General features: G+C 55.5%; 1 pseudogene; it reads right to left on the reverse strand.

Moving 5' to 3' along the window:
• Positions 1-1137: 1137 nt before the first annotated feature.
• Positions 1138-6074, reverse strand: LOC142568113 (uncharacterized; annotated as a pseudogene).
• Between the last annotated feature and the right edge of the window lie 7229 nt (positions 6075-13303).

Below are 13303 nucleotides of genomic sequence, written 5' to 3' on the forward strand. Positions count from 1 at the left end.
CTTCCAGTCAACACCGACGCTTCTACTCATCTGGGGCGCGATTGGAGATCATTGTTCGAAACGCCCGATCAGTTTCAGCTCACGCGATTGGCCTAGGCCGTGCCGACGGGTGCGGCTGACGACGTCTGCGCGGCATAGGCCAGTCACGTGAGGCGAAACTAAACGCGTGTTTTGAACAACGATGTCTGATCGCGCTCCTGTCACCTGCGAAAATTCGCTTCAGATGATCGTATACCTTTCAAGACAACTTCTAGACCAGCTTTTTGATAACGTCCTAAAAACGTTTAGAAATCAGTTACGAATAGTTTTGGCAAAGGGATTACTTGTCTTTCCCAATCCAGTTTCTAGACCAGCTTTTCGAATTCGTCTTGGAGACCTGTTCTAGATCGTCTCAAGAAAGTAATGAAGCCGGACATTAGCAGACATATACGACGTTTTCCCAGCGAAGTTCTCTCATTCGTGTCTTCTTTAACCCGTTTTTATCGTCTTGGATAAACGCTACGAAAACGTTACGTATCTTTTTGTGCTACCTGGGAAGTTGCAACATGTGTTCGAACTCTGCTCGGGCAATGTTGAGTTCGTCCGGGACGAGTCGTCGTGGGCCAGCAAACACAGGTGGACCAGTTGTTAGGAAGTGAAGACGTATATCATGTTGTACGGGCTTTGTCCAGTCGGGTGGTCGCGTGAGGTTGGGGAACTTTTGAAGGAGGTAAGCAAAAGGATCACCAGCAATTGTTGTCATTGGGGCGACTATAGGCGAGTCACAGGAAACGACGCCATGAACAGAGAGCAACGTAGCAGTGTCCAGCAGGCGTTGGCGTTTCACATCGACCAGCAGTCCATGGTGGTCCAGGAAATCAACGCCAATAAGAGCACGGCGAACATCAGCGACGAGGAAAACCCAACGGAACACGCGGCGCAGGCCAAGGTTCAAGGTGAGGGACCGCGACTTGTAAACACGTATCCTGCTACCGTTGACAGCTTAAAGATAGGAGGTCGGCGGTGTCGTTCGGTCGGAACGTTGCGCGGAAATAATGCTGACCTCCGCCCCGGTTTTCACCGGGTATTGCTGGCCTGTGGTTCTGTCCACGACATGAAATAGGCGACTTTTGCTTTGGCCCTGACCAGTTGTCGCCATTAAAGGTCGGCCGGCTGGTTTCCCTGCCATGCACAAGGACGGAGGCAGCGCTGCGCCTCTTGCCCGAAGCGGCGTTGATAAAAGCATACCCGTAGTGGTGCTTGAGACCGGGAGCGTTCTATTGTGCGCCGTGATCTACTCGAGCTGCGGTAACCTTCCGTGACGGGGTGTAGTGCGATGACGCTCCGCAGCACAAACTAATTGTTCAAGGCAAATTGCAGAGCGCATCGATGGGAGAAGCGGCGGAGGATGTTTGCGGCACTGAACTCGCAGTGGTGCTTGATGGTGTTACGTTGTACACCGCTGGTGTCACGACCTCCATGACTTTGTCCGCCAAGCTGGCCAGGTGGTTGAGGTCCATTACCGTGGCTGTAGCGAGTACAATCTGAACATTTACTGGAAGGCGCTGTATGAACAGTTCCCGCAGGAGGTGGTCATCGTTTACTGTTGTGCGAGCGGCGCGCACTCTCATAACTCAGCCGTCACGCATTCTACGCCCACCTGTCGGGTAGCATGCTCCGCCGCCGCAATACCGTAGATCACGAGGCGCCCCGTCGCATGGTACTTTGCTCCCCGCAAGAGACCCTTGAGTAAACACGAGGAAAGACTCATCGCACCGATGCCCTGCCATGGTTCCTGGGACTGTAAGAAGAGACACTCAAGTAGACAGGGGGGTTCTAGCGAGGCGAGAGAAGAGCCGGAGGCCAGCCGAACCAGAGGAATGGCACGAGACGATCGAGAGACGCGGCCGAGGAAGGCAGCGACGGCAACACGCTTCACGCCGATGCTCTGCTGATAATAAACACTTTTCATTTAAGCAAGAATCCAGCCTTTTTCATTTGCTGTCATGGCGCAGCCGACAGGATCTGCAGATGCGTCTTTCCCGAACGAAGAACGAGTGGCCACCACGGAGCCGAGCAGAACGTCATCGGTGAGCTCGGAGTCCGCATTCATCTGGTCACCGGTGAAATCAACAGTCCGCCACGTTCTCAGCGCCCTGAAAAAGCAATGGCTGACTGACGAGCTGAGAATCCGTGGACTTCCGTGCAGCGGCCGCAAGGACCATCTCGTCACCCGTCTCCAAGACGACAACACTCGCCTCCAGGCCTTGCTGGACATGTCCTCCGACTCAACGACCAGCCAGACCGAAGCTGACGGTGACGACCACGAAAAAGCGGACTCAAAGGCGCCCGCTACCATCGAGTCTGCGTGCCGATCGAGGTTGACCAACTGCGACGGCTTCTAACCCAGCAACGCGGGTCACACGCTACGAGTGACACAACGGGTGCACCGAAGCTAATGCAGGCGCAAGCTGGGGACGAAACGGGCTCCCAAAGTTCCGACAGGATCCAAGCCTCGGCTACAGCAGCGAACCAATGGCCTGCAGAAGTCAACCGTGGCGCACCTCCGCAGCCCTCGCCGGAGAACACCACCGCCACTGCTCCAGAGGGAACGCCAAGCCTGACTGAAATCGTGGCCATGTTCGTACGCGCGCTGCTGCAGATGACGGAAGCGTTGTGAAGAATCTCCGCGCCAGCTCCGCCCGTGCTGTTCCAGTCTACGAACGATACCGCGTCCGCCATCACCGAGTACGACGGTGATGTACAACGAAATGCCCAAACGTGGATCACGCAGGTGGAACGTATTCCTGCACTGGCGCACTGTTCCCCATCACTGACGCTCGCGACGGCGGCAACCCGGCTGCTGGGTGCCGCAAAGGGCTGGCACAGCTCTTACGGCATGGCTTGTGAAACATGGGACTCTTGGAAGGAAGCATTTGCCTCTCGTTTCGACAGGAAGCTCACAATGCAGGAGTTCTTGGACCTGGAAGCTTCACGAAAACTGCGCAGTTCATGCTCTACTGGACAAGTCTCCATACCCGCTTGCGAATGAAGAGAGAATTTCGTTGATACCTAGTGGGATCGAAGACGACACCTGGGCGAATCCTCGCTGCACAGCCCTGCAGCAGCGTCATTGATTTGATAGACCGCGCAGCGCTGCTCGACACCAGGCGGCGTAAAGCAATAACAACGCAAACAGCGCAGTTCCGACAATATCAAGCTGGGCAACAGAGCCAACGAAAGCAAATGAGCAGCAGCAACGAGAACAGCGGCAGCTGACGACGGATGCCCCGGGCCGAGCGATCAGTCAACGCGGCGCGAACGCCGAGAACCAGTTCGAGCTGCGCGAGCACGAGTCTGCTTTAACTGCGGCAATATGGGACATTTGATGAGGGAGTGCACCAGACCTAAGACGGAGGCAACAATCCACGCGGAACGACGCCGAGAAGCCAGATATGACGCAGGAAACGCTGGCACAACATCCAGGCAAGCCAGTTGCTTCCTGCAATCGACGAGTGGCACCCTACCCATCGTGAAAGGCTTCGTTGGGAGCCGAGCGGTCAGTCTGCATAGACAGCGGCTCCAACGTCCCCGTCCTCGGCGAGAGCTCCGTGGGCCCTGAGGTTCATCCCTGACCTTGGACGTCTACCGAAACGATAGAAGTACTGGACCGGTACATCAGACCGGCGAGAGTGGAGACTCTGAACGTGACCATCGGAACATCAACCGTGCGGCTCGAGGAGGTAGTGATCGCGCCTTTGCCGGGTGCCATGAACCTGATTCTTGGTTCGGACTGGCGCCGCGCTGCGAATGTTGACGTCACGTTCCATCCCACTAACGACGTCACCTTCGTCCCCGTTCAGCCATCGGTGAGTGAGCCGTCGGGTCACGCGCTAAGTGCACAAAGTGCGCATTGCGTCGGAGAGACCCTAATAACAGGCTTTAGCAATCGCAGGGTCCTAGACGAACTACCGGCGAGCGATATCGGCTTCGTGCAGCTGAACACAAAGGACCGCAGTCCTGACGAAGATTACACCAATCAGATTGAAGAGGCAGTATCCAAAATGTCCCGCGACACAACCGCCGACGAACGAGATGAGCTGCACTCAATTCTTCATCGTCACCATAAGGCGATTACCACGAGGAAGGACGCGCTGTGGCTTGGCGCTCACGCTGAGCACAGCATCGATCTCAGGGACGATATTCCCGTCGCGTCAAGGCCATAGAGATCCTGCCCCGCGGACCGCCAGTTTATGAGAGAACACGTCAATGACTACCTGGCTAGGGGGATCATCCGACCGAGCCAGAGCCAGTACAGCGCGCCTACCATTGTAATGGATCAACCACACCACCCCACCACGCCCAGACGAATGGTCCACGACTACACAAAATTGAAAGAGAAAACCATCAATCCGCCTTACCCGATGCCAATCATGGAAGATGTAATTGACGACATCATGAGGGACGGTTCGAAGTATTTCACCGTCTTGGATGTAAAGTTGGCCTTTCTCACGGTGCGAGTGAAACCTGGCGACATTCACAAGACCGCGTTCGTGACGCCAGATGGAAAATACGAGTGCCTACGAATGCCCTTTGGATTTTGCAAAGCTCCGCAGACCGTGCATCAAATATTGCGCAACACGTTTGATGGCTTGAAGGGAACATCCACTTACATGGACGACGCCGGCCAGGGAGCAGCTACGGTCACTGGAGCGCTGTCATTACTCGACGAGGCACTGAGTAGGGTCGTCATCAACGGTTGGAAGATGAACATCAGGAATTGTCAGCTTGTCCGAGACCGAGTCTCATTTCTGGGCTACGTTATCTCCGCAGACGGTCGAACCCTAAACGAGGCGAGAGTCGCAGCCGTGGACAAGTTTGAGTCTGAGGGAAACGCGAAGAAGTTGTATTGGTTTCTGCAATTTGCTAACCATCACTCCCAGTTCATACCAGAGTTTTCAAAACTCACACACCCACTGCGTCAACTGCTATCGAAGGATGTGTCGTTCATCTGGACGGGAGCACACCAGGAAATCGTGAACGAAATCAAGAGAGCGCTTAATAATCCTCCGCTACTGGCAAACTTCTGTTCAGACAGCCCAGCTTAAGTAAACGTCGACGCATCACAAACCGGACTCGGAGCGATACTGACCCAAACGCAAGAAGGAAGAGAACGGGTCATCGAATACGCAAGTCGATCTCTGAACAGGCATGACAGAGTGCGCCTTGTACACCGAGGAATTGACATCGACGGACACATGCGCCTGAGGACAGCCGCAAATTTCGGGTAGGCCGTGTGAGCGGCGCGCACTCTCATAACTTAGCCGTCACGCATTTTACGCCGACCTGTCAGGCAGCATGCGCCGCCGCCGCAATACCGTAGATCACAAGGGTCCCCGCATGGTACTTTGCTCCCCGCAAGAGACCATTGAGTAAAGACGAGGAAAGACTCCTCGCACCGATGCCCTGCCATGGTTCCTGGGACTGTAAGAAGAGACCCTCGAGTAAACACGGGGGTTCGAGCGAGGCGAGAGAGAAGAGCCGGAGGCCAGCCGAACCAGAGGAACGGCACGAGAGACGAACGAGAGACGCGGCCGAAGAAGTCAGCGAGCGCAACACGCTTCACGCCGACGCTGTGCAGATAACAAACAGTTTCCATTTAAGCAAGAATCCAGCCTTTTTCATTTGCTGTCAGTCGTGTTGCCGCTCATGAGCTGTCGTATACGGCGAAGGAGCTGGCTTGGCCGACGGTCTCCCAAGTCCTCTGCGAAGAGCAACTGCTGCATGCGGGCTCGCTGCGATATTGTGCGCTCGAGAAGTGCAGCCTTAAGATCGCTGTATGGAGTGGCGGGAGGCGGTCCAGAAAGCAGGTCAGCAACTTCTGTAGCAGTAGGCGACAGTGCCGAAACAACAAGGTGGTACTTGCGTTGTTCCATGCGAACGCCAGAGAGAATAAATTGCGATTCCGTTTGAAGAAACCAAACTGCAGGGTTGCGGTCCCAGTATGGTGGGAGTCGGATGGAAACCGCGGAGACGTCTTGTTGCTCGATCGTGCCCGTAGGTTCAGTGTCTGGTTGCATCTCGTTGCTGTGCATGGCTCCACATTAACTTCGGCAGTGCCGCGAAGAAAACTACGGGTCACCACTTTGTAGAGCCGTGGTAAACGAGATGGACACACGTCTTTTCGGTAACAAGGTCTAGTTTATTCTGTCAAGAGAGAATTGAGCGGGCGCGCGCAGCGCGCCGGTACTGGCGAGGGCTTTAGAGAGAGAGAGGGAAAAGGAGCATAGAGAAGTACGGTGCGCGGACCTAGTGCGAAAGGAAAGCAGTAAACAAACTAATCAGAAAAGGGAGCTCGCGCATGACGTTCGGCACAGTGAGTCGGATCACGTGTCCGTGTGCCTGGTGTCCAACACTCGCGAAGGTCCGCTTACGGGAGGCCCGCGGGACGCCCCGCTGAGTTGTTTATGGCTGCGGGGGTGGTGCGCAGCTCCATAGCCACGCCGCTACAATGTATTCCAATCCCATAGCTCTGCAACTTGGCAAGAAGTATTTGATAATTTAAGCTGTCGAAGGCTTTCGTAAAGTGAATAAAGAGGGCTCATACTAGTTGTTCTTCCCCCACGTTTCTGAGAATAAATTCTTTCTGCGCAAGCGGGGCCGTTCCAGTAGACTTATTTTTTCTGCAACCATGTCGGAATCGCGTGAGAACGTTATCTCGCTCAATGAAATGGGACAGAAGAGTTAAATGATTTTTTCTGGACACTTAGAAAAAACAGGAAGCTGTTGGCCTATGGTAAGCAACATCTTTCATTCTCAGGATTCCCAAAATTTTCTGAAAATAAAAACGGTTTTCTTTATCCCGCTCAAATACCGTTGCTGTGAGTGACTTTTAGTTAGGAGGGCGAAGAGAAAAGTGCAGTGCCATAACTGCCTCTCTTTGAGAGGACTCCACAACAGCACTGCAAGGGGGAGGGGTGAGCGAAATGTAGAGGAAGAGAGAAAGGTTGAGTAGTAAGGCGTGAAGCGAGGGCAGCGAGAGTCACAGTAGTGCACTACAGTCGGCAGCTTCCAGGTAATCAACCAGCGCCGAAAAAGCGCGCCTGATCGCCGGGGAGTGTGCGGACGGGAAAGTTAAGGCATCCGTGCTGTCACATGGAAGCCCGAGGCGGTGATGAGCAGCGAAGAGCGTGTCGTGTTCGGCAGCATACTCGGGGCACTACAGGAGCAAATGTTCAAAGAGCTCCTACAGGGACATAACTTTTGCTTGCGTTCCGGCCCATGAAGAATTGCCAGGTAACGAAGCCGCTTACGAGCTCACCCGAGCACCGCCGGGCAACCCTAGAGCAGCCAGTTCCAGGGATCAAAGATAACATCATCAATAGAGGGAAATTGTAGATCATTACAAAGCCGAAAGAAAAATCTTTCCGCCTCTTGGTCGGTCTCTCTCTCTCCGGAGGACGCTCGCATTTAGCGGCGCCTCCAGGGAAACAATTATACATCACCATATTGGATCTATTTAACTCAGACGAGGTACTATAACGACGCCCTCTGCAAAATTTGTAAGCAGACAGGTACGATAGACCGTGTAATATCGAAGTGTGCTTGCTCCCCAGGGCCCAAGGAAAAGATTGACAGTAGAGAAGCCTGGGAGGCCTTGCTCCAGAGCGAGGCTGAAGACGACCAGCGTCGAGCAATCCGCCTGGCCGTTGAGGCCCTTAAGACGCGCGGGGACTGCTTCGTCCTCCCCTCCTACCTGCGTGTGGGGCAAGAGGCGGGCACCCCAGTTAGGTAGAATAATAAAGTTCAATAAATCATTCAATCTACACCGGCGCACTTGTTGCAGAGGGGATTGCCGGTACCTGTAAGGCGACGCCTTTCCGCGGTGGGGTAGCATTCGATACGGAGGCGAAGCAGTAGCGCTCGTTCACGACGGCCGAGTCCATTGCGCGGCAGCAGTTTCGGGGGTTTCGCTCGCAACACGAGGGTCCTGTGGCGTGATCTCAGCCTACTGGTTACGGCGTGGCCGGCGATGTCGAACGTTCTCACGAATAGCGACATCGGAACCGAGGCGCTGTGAGCCTCCTTTGCGAGCCGGTCTGCTTCCTCGTTTCCGCGTATGCCGATGTGTGAATTCACCGACTGGCAAACGAAGTCGCATCCCTGCCCGCAGATGCCGTGCAGCTTTGTGCTCTGGCCATCATCAGGAGCGCAGCACGGCAGTCCGTTAGGATGGCCACCACCGGACTTTGCTGCCGGAACACCCACTTGGCCGCCAGGTCGATCGTAGTCCGCGTAGGTTCTCAACACCGTGTGTAGTACGCGGCACACACGCAACGCGGGCAGTTCGAGCAGTCCGTGTAAACGAGCAGACGGGCAGCCAGTTGTTTCGCGGTGGTTGCAGCCACCTCCTGATACAGAGCGCAGGTGGCGGTGTCGCGCTTGCCTCGTACTCACGGGATGGAAGGGCCTATGGCTAGCAGGTGCTCACCATGCGGGGTGGTGGCAGCCAAGCACAAGTTGAGCCTGAAATCACCAGGCTGGCGAACTCAGCGGCTCGGCGTCCGATGCAGGAGTTGGGCAGGGAGTGAAGCCGGTGTACAAGCTGTAACCCATGCGACGATCGGTGCAGGCGCTCTATATGGTTGAGTGTCCGCCCCTCTGTGCGCAGGAAAACAGGAGTCTCCCCTACTTCAGCGAGGGTGGTGCCTACATGTGCGAAGTGAGGAAGGCACAGGATGTGTCGAACCACACCGCCTGATGATCAGTGTCCAGTGCCGCCCACTGCGATGGCTTGAGGTTTGCAAGCGGGAGGCGGTACAGAATTCGTGACGAAGCCATTGCGTAGTAAACCCGCAGAGCGAGAGCCGCCGTGCAGCCCTTACAACGAGCAAAGAGCGATTGTGTGGCATTTGCCAACGGGCGGGATCCTTTCCTCAGGGCGGTCACCGCAGGACTCCTATTCAGAGGTTGATTCTGGAGAAGGCGGAGGTAGCGTACTCGCTTTCGCCACGGAAGCACAACACTACGGAGGGACATACACTGCAGCTCGTAGCGCGAATTGTAACTGGGATGCCCCAGCAGCGCCTTTGTCTTTGCTGAGGAGAGAGCAAGACCGACGCCGTGGATGTAGGTGTCGACGGCGTCGAGCACATCCTGTACACTTGCACGTACAGCACTACCCGCACTCGTGCGACCACTCGCGAACAGCGCGATGTCGTCCGCGTAGATCGCGACGCGAACCTCGTACGCTGGTAGATGAGGGAGGTAGTCCGTGATGCGTGCCAGCGCGAGGTTAAATGTGCTCAGCACACTGCCCTGTCATACACCCGCTAACACCATTCTCGGCTGGCTGGGTGCATACGCATCGTGCGGCCGCTGAGCGAAGCCGTGACGCACGCGATCACCCGGACTCCCCCATCTAGCGCACTCAGTGTATCGATGATTGCGGTATGTGGAAGTCAAACGCGCACATCACATCAGGAAGGCCTCCTCGAGTGTAGAGATGACGTCTGCCAAGGAGCCCGTGGTGGCCCGGAGATGGCGGAAGCCGCTCTGTTCGGCCGCGAATGGGTCGAGGGCATCCGCTATCCATTATAGTCGACTAAGTGCGATTGAATCCGTCACCTTGCCCGCAGAAGGTGTGAGCGAGACTGGTCGGTATGAGGCAGAGTTGTTCGGTGATTTGCCATATTTGAATAACGGCACAACCACTGCCTCGCTCCAATCCTTTTGAATGACGCCAGTCCGCCACACCTCGTTGAAGGCATCTAACAGAGACTGCAGGCACTCGCGGTCGAAGTTCCGCAGCATTTAGGAGGTGATACCGCCGGAACCTGGCGCTGATCGCTGCCGCCGTGATGCGGGTACTGTGCGCAGCTCACTGATTGTAAAGCCAGCTGATGGTAAAGCCAGGATGCCCGCAGTCGGGAAGTAGCGATGGGGGGCCAGGAGCTCCTGCCTGGGGTGGTGCAGTGGCCACAGGATGTGCGGCAGCATCAGCCTCGGGGCAGCAGGCGGTGGGCAGAACGTGTCCGCAAGCAGCTAGGACAGCTGACCGTTATTGGTGCCACGTGCCACGGCTATGGAAGGCGCAGGGGAGCGTGGTGCTCGGGGCCGCAGGATGGCGCCGAGGATGCGTCACGGGCGCGAGCAATAGCGCGTGTCGTCAAGGGAGGAGCACAGGTTGGACGTACTTTCTCTGCGGCGTTGTCTAGCACGGCGATGGCAGACCCCGTCCAGTCGGTTATGCACAGGCCAGTGCTCCCGTCTGTGGGTGCGCAGCGCTTTTTGCTCGGCTCTACGGCGCGCAGCACGGAGGTTCAGCTGCGATATCAGGCAGAAGGTAAAATAATGGCAATATGCAAAATATATTGCCAGAAGGTAAAATAAGGGCAATGTGCAGAGAAAAATAGCAATTTGCAATGGGTACTCTGGGCCACATAATCATGTCTGTTGGAAAACACCAGTGTTGAACATGCACCCAAAATGCCACTACTCTGGTTTGTCTCTGTAATTTAGGTTCGACAGGTCTTTCACATAGCAGATCAACCAGGGTACGCGGTAAAGGAATGTCATCTACAGTATCATAAAAATGTAATTTGATTACCGCAATTACAACAGGTACCTGCATGCACCACACAACGGGTCGTGGTGGCACCCGCACACCGTGTGATGTGCTCGAACAGGCCGCTCTCAGAGACTGGCACTGTAGCACGCAGTTCCCGGAAACGCAGCCAATTCACCACACTGCACGTCCTGGAGGGGAAGTGGGGAGCAGCGTGCGGCACTAGGAAGATAGGAGTTTGGTCGGATCCTCGCGAGTAGGGGCTGCGGCGACAGACGCAGTGGCAACGCTCCGACACCAGCGAGAGATCGACGGCACTTCCCGCGCGTCCTCGACGAACGAAGGTGATGCTTCCGATGTTCGCCACGAGCCGGCGCGCTTTCAAGATGCTCTCCAGCATTGCGCATGACCGTTTGGATCGGTGCGGCTGCAACTCCACGAAGTATTGTGCGAGTTAAAGTCACCGCACACAACGAGGTCTCCTCAGACATGACCCGATAGGTGCACCACAAACTCGGTGTCTCACCGTTTGCCGTAGCGCACGTAAGCAATCAGTACACAAGTGTTCGTGGCGCCAAAGCGCACGACCACAGCGCCGCACTCCACACTGTCGCACAGTAAGTCGTTCTTAAATAGCATAACCTGGGCGAGGTTGGCGCGTGTGTCACATAGCTACACGGGGTAGCCTACACAACGCCCATTCGTAGCTGGTGGCACAATGGTAGGCGACGAAACCTGGTAGGTCGAGCTCCTCCTTGCGTACGTACGTCTGTGGCAACGCAAAGACGTCGCACTCGTCGAGGTAAGCGCGGTCTGCCAGTTTAGAGTGACGGCGGCGCAGCGAACGTACGTTCCACTGAACGATGCGCGGCCGGTGCTTGTTAGTCGCACTAGCCCTATTTTCTCAGGGTTTCATGCATCGCCAGTGCCACCACACACATGTGGCGTGCTGGCGAGTGGGCAGCAATCGACTCTAGGAGGGCACGCAGGACCGATGCGAGCGCCGTGATGACGAGATCGCGCGCGTCGGGTGCGGTCGCGCTGGGCGGCTCCACCGGGCTGCTCTCATGACGGGCTGCTGTGCTGTGCTGGCAGTAAGGCCGTCCCGAAATGGGCGTCCTGGCTGGACCGGCTGTGATGAGCGTGAGTCAGGGGCGCGCTGTTCGGTGGCGGGAGGCTGCGGGGGACGGCCGTGGTAGCAGCGCTGCTCCTTGCCAGCTCCAGTGCTTGTCGGTCCGTAATGCTGGGCTTGGAGCTCGCGACAATGCTGGCCACTTTCCTTTCGAGCTGCCAGGTGGGGCACCACGGCTCGATGGCCGCGTGCGGTCCCCTGCAGTTCATGCGGCGGGCCATTTCTACAGTGTAGGAGGTCGCCGAGTGCTGTCCAGCACATTGGAGGCAGCTCTGTTTGTGCTCGCAAGTCGCCATGGCGTGTCCGAAGAGACCACAGCGGCCGTACTGCAATGGGTGAGGAAGCTGGAGACGCACGGCTCGGCGCTGACGAAAGAGGTAAATCTCGGCTGGGACCTCGCTGCCGGCGAAACGAAGGGTCGCGACGTCGCTGTTCCTCGTGTCCGCAAGCACGGGCACCTAGAACTCGAGGCCTTCAATGATCGTAGGCACATCAGACGCCGGGTCCACGTTGGAGAGCGTGACCCTGCACGCGTTGAGGGTGGGGGCCTTCGCCTTCGCACGCACGTAGCAGATGACACGGACTGCGAGGAGAGCTGAGAGGTTCGCTCCGGGGAGCGTGTCGACTGCCACGACGTTCGAAAATACCGGAAACTTTGCATCCCTAGTTGTGCCACGTGATTGCGCAAGGTCAGGCGCAGCCCTCTTGGCTGGCGCGTCGTCTGCTCCCTTCTTGTCAGAGAAAGCGTCACACGGCCGCGGATGGGCAATGAGTCCGCACACTATCGCCTCTGAATGGCTGATGCGCCCTGTAGTTTCAGCTGCATTTGCAAGTTGACATTAAGCTGGAGTTTACCACTGTCTTCACACAGGCTACTCAATATAATAGTTCGAGAAATATCCAGGATGTCAACCCGTGCTGCGGATACTTTCCCGCCAGGCGGTAGACAAATTCCTGTTCTACAAAAGAAAAAGATGGACGGTATGGAAAATTAGCACATGGTACAAAATTTACAAATAGGCAAGCTGAATTACTTACCCTCCTGTGAAAGAATTCTTGTTGTGGCAACAGACTGGCGACCGCGCTATCTTGGCTTTCGGGACAAATTTTCATGGGCACATCTCGCGAGACCGACAATTGTACGAAGGTAAAATAATGGCAATATGCAGAGCAACAGCAATTTGCAACGGGCACTCTGGGCCACGTAATCATGTCTGTTGAAAAACACCAGTGTTGCACATGCACCTAAAATGCCGCTACACCTCTGGTTTGACTGTATAATTTAGGTTGGAGAGGTCTTCCACATGGCAGATCAACCAGTGTACGCGGTAAAGGAATGTCATCTACTGTATCATAAAAATATAATTCGATTACTGCAATTAGAACAGGATAAGAATTTAAAGAACGCAGCATTATCTGGAGGCAACATGTAAGGGAGTGTGTGCCGATAGAAATACATTCATCATCATTTAGCATCACATCTAGCTTAACTCGTATCACTGATCTAGATAGAACCTTCAATATTAAGCAAACATGCATTCTCATTTCCTTTTTTACACTACTTACTCGGTTCATTACGATTACCAGCCTTGTCTGAAAAGTAAAAGAACACGGCGGAGCAGGTC

This window comes from Dermacentor variabilis, unplaced genomic scaffold, assembly GCF_050947875.1.
Source record: "Dermacentor variabilis isolate Ectoservices unplaced genomic scaffold, ASM5094787v1 scaffold_16, whole genome shotgun sequence".
NCBI lineage: Eukaryota > Metazoa > Arthropoda > Arachnida > Ixodida > Ixodidae > Dermacentor > Dermacentor variabilis.